The 7833-nt window shown below is 32.3% G+C and overlaps 1 pseudogene; it reads left to right on the top strand.

Moving 5' to 3' along the window:
- Nucleotides 1-1668: 1668 nt before the first annotated feature.
- On the top strand, nucleotides 1669-7583 carry LOC126727356 (G-type lectin S-receptor-like serine/threonine-protein kinase At1g11330; annotated as a pseudogene).
- The last annotated feature ends 250 nt before the right edge of the window (nucleotides 7584-7833 follow it).

The following is a 7833-nucleotide window of genomic DNA, read 5'->3' as shown; positions in this document are numbered from 1 at the left end:
AGAAATGGAAAGCAACAAAAATGAGGGTGGTGGTTGTGAGAAGAGAATGAAAAATAAATAGCCCAATGGTTGGTGTATAAGTTATTCAATGGAGTTGAGATAATAGGTTTGAGTCTCCATGTTATGTTGTTCAAGAATATAATTAAGAAGTAAGGATGCTTCTGGAAATTAGGGGTCTATTTAGGGTCTATTTGGACATAGCTGAAAACTGAAAAACACTGTAGCGAAATAATTTTCAAATGTGTAAATAGTACCGTGGGATCCATTTGTAATAAAAAAGTTGCTGAAAAGTGAAATTTGTGGATCCATGAACAGTACACGATGTGCACTGATTGGTCCAAAAAAGTTTGAAAAGTCAAAGTTCGCAGCTACTGTTAATTGAACCGTGCATGAACAGTAGCCACAATCTGAAAAGCGCGTGAAATGAAAAAAAAAAAAAAACAAAACAAAACAAACAAACAAACAAAACGCAGACGTAGACACAATCAGCCTAATCCAAACGGAGCTTTAGATACCACTAATTGCTAAAAACTGAAAATACTGTAGTAAAATAATTTTTAAATAGATAAATAGTGCCATGAAACCGATTCACTGAATCAATTCCACGTTCACATAGATGCCACCTTCTGCATTGTCATACTCATACTCTGCCAAACCACAAATCAGCAGGACTTTCTACACGCCCATGTGCCCAATAGGCCAGTATTCAAAGCCTCCATAATATTACACGTAAGGCGGCGCTGGAATTTTATAATTCTCAGCTGAAATTTATGACAATCACAAATGATTCTGATCTAAGTGCGATGAAACTTTTATTTTATAAATCATGGCACGTCATTCAACCCAATTGTCAAATTTAATAACATAAAATTTAATACCAAAAAAAAATTAAAAATAAATTTTGTACAAATTTGCTAAATATATATACGAACAGTCTTTCTCTTTTTCATGTCACCACACTACCTTAATTCATAAATAAATAAATAAATAAAAATTAAAGTATAAAAATGCATAAAGAAATATTGTCTCCATGTTGTTATTGTTAGTATTAGACATGGAAAGCAACAAAAATGAGGGTGGTGGTTGTGAGAAGAGAGTGAAAAATAAATAGCCCAATGGTTGGTGTATAAGTTATTCAATGGAATTGAGATAATAGGTTTGAGTCTCAATGCTGTTCAAGAATATAATTAAGAAGTAAGGATGCTTCTGGAAATTAGGGGTCTGTTTAGATACCACTGATTGCTGAAAACTGAAAACACTGTAGTAAAATAATTTTTAAATGTGTGAATAGTGCCGTAAGACCTAGTTTTAAAGTTGTTTTTGCTAAAAAATGTACTTGCAGGTCCCGTAAACAGTGTACAGGACCCACACAAAAAATGCAGCCGCCAATGAAAACACGCAAATGCGCTATCCAAATTCACACTAAGTTTTAAAAACATAGATCATAATTGAGACTCAGATAGTGTGAATATAATTAAGAAGTATCCCTATAATAAGGACAATTCAAGAAAAATAATTGAGATATCCTATTCCCTCCTTAGTTTCAACATTAGTCCCTGTCCTTGATCTGACATTATATATATCTTCAAAAGAAAAAAATATTGAGCAACTTCTAGACTGGGGTCAAATCAGATATCAACAACTTCAAGCCGCCAATGAGTTAATCAATGAGATATAATCGTATAAACTTCTTGCCAAAGTTGTAAGACTTTTGGTAGTCTATAGTAGCCTTTTCTACTAACCCAAGTTGTAACTTGTAAGATGAAAATGGCATCCCTGTTCTGCAACCTCACACACAAACAAAAGGTCTGAATAAGTCATGGGATTTCTTAGCAAGAGAAGCTTGTTGTATGCCCTTTGTTGCCTATGTTTGAACTTAGGTGTTGCTAGAGACACAATAAGTTCTTTTCAATCCCTCAAAGATCCTGACTACATAATCTCCCGTGGGGGTTCTTTCAGAATGGGATTCTTCAGCCCTGTAAATTCTACAAACCGCTACCTTGGCATATGGTACAATAAGATTTCGGTAGTCACTTATTTGAGTGTAGTTTGGGTAGCTAACAGAGAGAGACCCCTTAAGGATTCTTCTGGAGTTCTTACTATAGATGAGGATGGAAATCTGGTACTAAATGGACAGGCAGAGATTTTGTGGTCATCAAATGTTTCAAATTCTATACCCAATTCAAGTGCCACTCTGTTGGATTCCGGTAACCTTGTCTTGCAAGGCGACACAATAGGAGAGTTTTCAACATCCTTGTGATACAGTCTTGCCAAGGATGAAACTTAGTAACAATTTAAGAACAAATCAGAAAATACAACTGACATCATGGAAAAGCCCTTCTGATCCATCCATTGGAAGATTCTCGGCAGGCGTTAATCCACAAAACATTCCCCAAGGTTTCATTTGGAAAGACGGTCATCCATATTGGCGGACTGGTCCATGGAATGGTCAGTTCTTTACTGGAGCACAGAGCTGGGTTCTAGATTATCATAGGGGATACACTTTAGTATATGATAAAGAAGAGATAGTTTATTCAACCTTCGCTTATGTGAATGAGCTAGGTTTGTCAAAACATTTTTTGGATTCACAAGGAAATTTAAAGCAATTACTTTGGGATGATGGGAAGGAGGATTGGGAGGTTGTTGGGTTTGCTCTGGCAAATGAATGTGATTTTTATGGCACCTGTGGTGCATTTGGAAGCTGTTATGCGCTGAGTTCACCAATCTGCAGTTGTTTGAAAGGGTTTGAGCCAAAGATTGTTGAGGAATGGAATAGAGGTAATTGGATGAGTGGGTGTGTGAGGAGGACACCATTGCAGTGTGAAAGGGTGAACAATAGAAGTGAAGGAGGAGGGAAAGCAGATTGGTTTTTGAAACTGGAGATGGTCAAAGTGCCAGACTTTGCAGAGTGGTCATATCGAACTAAAGATGATTGTCGAAAGCAGTGCTTGGAGAACTGTTCTTGTGTAGCTTATGCATATGATACTGGCATTGGTTGTATGTCATGGAGTGGAAACCTAATTGACTTGCAAAAATTCTCCACTGGTGGGTTAGATATATATATTCGTTTGTCTTATTTGGAATTTGGTAAGTTCATTTTTTTTTCTCTCCCAGTTTTGTATACTCTTATGCTTATGATCATCCATTAGACTAGAGAGAAACTTTATTTCATATGGTGATAAGTGTTGATCTTCACTACTCTTCTTTGACTTAAACACCCCCCCCCCCCTTTTTCTTTCCCTTATTTATATATATCCTTTTCTGAACAGTAACACATTGGTAAGATGTTTAGGTATTATGAATCGACAAAACATAAAATCCAACAAGTTTCACGGCCTTTTTTGTCAAATAGCATAATTTAAGGAAATATTTAGGAACGTATTCAACTAAACTTATATAGTTATGTAGTACTTTTTTGGAACTCAAGTTTGGAACTAAAGTTTGACAAACATGAGTTTCAAGCAGGGACGAACCCAGGTGGGGTCCCTTGGGTCCAATTTTTTTTTTTTTAATTTTTTTAAAGTTATTTTATATTTTATTTTTATAGTTGGGCCCCATTCTAAAACCTTAAGCCCTCTTTCTCCTCAATAAGTCTAACAAGCCTTATGCAAATAGCAACTCTCCAATCCAAAAACTTAACAAAAACAATAAAAACATTCACAATGGTGATTGTATTTTAGCAAAAAAAAAAAAAAATATATATATATATATATATATATTTTACCACCAAAAAATCATGTGTTATTGAAGAAGTTAAAACTAAATTTTTTGCAACTATAGTAAATTGATATAAATATAAATACCAGTTGACTGTAGTATTTATTAAAAATAAAATACAATATTTTATTAAATTATATCTCTTCCTTCGATTAAAAAAAAAAAACTATTTTACCACCAAAAAATCATGTGTTATTGAAGAAGTTAAAGCTAAATTTTTTGCAACTATAGTAAATTGATATAAATAGCAGTTGGCTGTAGTATTTATTAAAAATAAAATAAAATATTTTATTAAATTATATCTCTTCCTTCGATAATAAAAAATAAAAAAAATAAAAAAACTATTTTACCACCAAAAAACCAAAAAATCATGTGTTATTGAAAAAGTTAAAGCTAAATTTTTTGCAACTATAGTAAATTGATATATAAAAAAAAAAAAAAAAAAAAAAAAAAAAAAAAAAAAAAACACAAATTCTCTCGTTTACTTTATTATTTTAATGATTTGTTTATATTATTTTAAATGAAGTGATAAAAAAATAAAACATTTGATATTGGGTGTATTATAAAGTGAGGTGGTAAAATAGATAAAGTAGATTTTTGAGATGCTATAAGCTAAAAATTTTAGCACCACCACTGTGAATGCTCTAACTTCAACCTAAAAAGAAAAAAACTCTTAGCTAGCTTAGTATTAAAAAAAGACATTATTATTATTATTATTATTTAGTGTAGTAGGTAAGCACTTGGTTCTAACACAAGTGAAACTCGAGTTTACCAAACTTGAATTCCAAGCATTATATGTTACTTAAGCTTGGAACTTGAGTTTGGTATACTCAAGTTTCACTTGGAACTTGAGTTTGACAAACTCGAGTTCCAAAACAATGCTACATATAGCCGGATTTGCTTCTATTAAATTTTTTCTAAAATTATGCTATTTTGCAAAATTAGTCCAAGTTTCACACATTAGATTAAACTAGTTGCAACTTCACGCATCAATTGCTTCAAGTATTGTGTTTTTTTTTTTTTTTTTTTTTTTAAAGACTTCTACAAGTATATTTTTTTTAATCTTTTTATCTTTATAAATATATCATTATATTATTTTTTGGTGTGTTTGATTAATATTTTTTTAAGATGTTTCACATTCTTCTAACTTCTATTACAGTGTGTTATATTAGCCTAATATACAACTAAAATTTGTAATTTTTAAATTTATTATTCAAATTTCTCATCTCTTAAAGAATATGAAGATTATCATGATATTAAAACCCATCACAAAATTACAATGTTATCTTAAATTAAATTAAAATGAAACCAAAGGAATAAAAGATAGACTTTATAATAATTTTTTACTCAAACAATTGGTAGACACATTCAAATTCATAGCTATGTAGATTGTATTTTGATATAAACTCAAATTCCTATTTCCGAAAAAAACTAAGTATTAACTCAAATCAAAATCCAACCAAAGCTATAAGAGGGAGAAAGAAGACTTATGGCTGGGAAATTTAGGGGAAAAAAAAAAACCCATCAACCTAAATTAGAGCAATATGAAAGAACAAAAATCACCGAGAGAGAGAGTACTCACATTTTTTGCGTGAGAAAACTATAAATTGAATGGGGGAAATGATATCAAATTTATACAAAATAAGATGGAGAGAAGAAAAGTCAAAATATAAGAAAGAAAAAATGATGAAGGAAGTGTAATGGTAAAGTAAATAGTAGTAAGGAGATAAAGAAGCAAAATGGGAGAGGAAAAGTTGGAAGAAGTGTAACAATAGTTGTGGACTAACAAGGAGAAGAAAAGTTTTAGCTTTTGTTTTGTTTTTTAAATAATAGGGAGAAGTAAAGTTTAAAAAGAGAAAGAAGATGTTGAGAATAGGTGGATGATATGGCACAATGATAGAGTAGCAAAATTTATTGCATTCATTAACATTTTTATATTTTTTGATATGATGTGACTCGATAGAAGCTTAGCATTAGCTTTAACTTTTAGATATTATATAGATTTATTTTCAAAAATTTGACAAAATTAGTTGAAACTTTTTCTGATACACAGAAAACAAGAGAAATTTGAAAGTAATCTTCACAATTATAGTGATTATTGGAGCAATGGCCATTCCCAGCACCGCATACTTCTTTTGGAGATGGATGACTAAAAAAAGAGGTAATATGCTCTATCATTAACTATGGGAACTAGAAATTGCTAGATACATAGCTTACTATTAAAATTTGCCATAGCAAGGAAAAATAAAAGCAGGGAGAGTTTACTATCCAAAAACCTGAACAATGTTAAACTCCACGAGCTGCCAACTTTTAGTTTGGAAGAATTGGCAACTGCAACAAACAACTTTCATGTAGCTAATATGCTTGGTCGAGGTGGCTTTGGTACAGTCTATAAGGTAATGGTTGCTCTAGTAGCCTTCATTAGTTCCTCTATAAATCATACAGATAAATACTTATATTCATTGTTTCTTTTGCTAGGGAAAGTTGCATGATGGACAAGAAATAGCAGTGAAAAAATTGTCAAGATCCTCTGGACAAGGGCTTGAAGAATTTATGAATGAGGTGTTTGTGATCTCTAAGCTACAACATCGAAATCTTGTAAGACTTCTTGGCTGCTGCCTTGAGGGAGAAGAGAATATGTTGATCTATGAGTACATGTCAAACAAAAGTTTGGACGTAATTGTTTTTGGTTAGTACATTTAAATTCCCTTCCTTTTAGTTTCATCAATAGAATAACTCTAAAATCTAGAAATCTGGTTTCTATATACTCAATGTGTTGAACTCATGACCTCTCTATATATACTTACTCTTATCTCTTTGTTATTTCTTTTGGTCACTATTCAATTAGATCCACTCAACCAAAAACACCTTGATTGGAAAAAACGCTTCAACATTATTGAAGGAATTAGTAGAGGCTTGCTCTACCTTCATAGGGATTCTAGACTGAAGATTATTCATAGGGATCTAAAGGCAAGTAATATCTTGTTAGATGAAGAGCTAAATCCAAAAATATCGGACTTTGGAATTGCCAAAATTTTTACAAGCAGTGAAAATCAAGCCAATACTAAAAAGGTCATCGGGACATAGTAAGAGCTTTGTTGAAATTAAATTTTTAAATAATAACACCATTATTTGTGCTCAAATGATGAGGATGTGTTTCATTTTTCAAATGCAGCGGATATATGTCTCCTGAATATGCAATGCAAGGCTTTTTCTCAGAGAAATCAGACGTTTTTAGCTTTGGTGTGTTGTTACTTGAGATTGTTAGTGGGAAAAAAACCACTTGCTTTTATGATGATCAGCAGTACTACTTGAGCCTTGTAGGATTTGTAGGTCCATCTGACTCATTATCCTTTTTCTTTAAAGCTCACCTAATCAGTATGTTAAATTTTTGTCTTTCACACTTGTCATCTTTCAGGCATGGAAATTGTGGAACGATGACAACATAATGGCTTTGGTAGACCCAACAATATGGGATCCTTGCTTTCAAATGGAGATGTTGAGATGCATACATGTGGGACTGCTGTGTGTGCAAGAATTGGCAAGAGACAGGCCAACTGTGTCGACTATAATTTCAATGCTTAATAGTGAGATTCTGGATCTACCCACTCCAAAGCAACCTGCATTCACTGAAAGACAGATTGCTTCAAATGAAGAGCCTGCTCAACTAGGCGAGATAAAGTCCTCCAGTTGCAATACCACTATTACAACGGTTTATGCTAGATAGGAAGAAAGTGCTTGAGATAGCATTCCCTTTGTTTAGAATCTTTAAGGATGCAAACCGTACTCTCCTTTCAAAGTTCAGATATAACAAAGTTTGAATTCTACATATAACAATTCTATAAAATTTCAGAATTTCTTATATTTGTTCAATTATTCTGCACAAAAAAACTGAATATGATTTTAAAAATGGACAACGAAGACACAACAATGAAAGAGCACCATTAAAAGGTCATAATTGAAGAGGTAAAACTTTCAAAAAATTTCTTAATTGAAGAGTCACAACTTTCAATAAACTGTTAAAATTGCTACCAGCTTTAGAATCCTCACTTGAGGCACTTTTTTCTGCATAATTTAGCAGATGTTTGAAGCCTCAAATTGAGACACTTGACAAGA

This window comes from Quercus robur, chromosome 5 (genome assembly GCF_932294415.1).
Source record: "Quercus robur chromosome 5, dhQueRobu3.1, whole genome shotgun sequence".
Taxonomy (NCBI): Eukaryota; Viridiplantae; Streptophyta; class Magnoliopsida; order Fagales; family Fagaceae; genus Quercus; species Quercus robur.
Note: the sequence above shows the minus strand (reverse complement) of the source record. Positions and strands in the feature narration are given on the sequence as shown.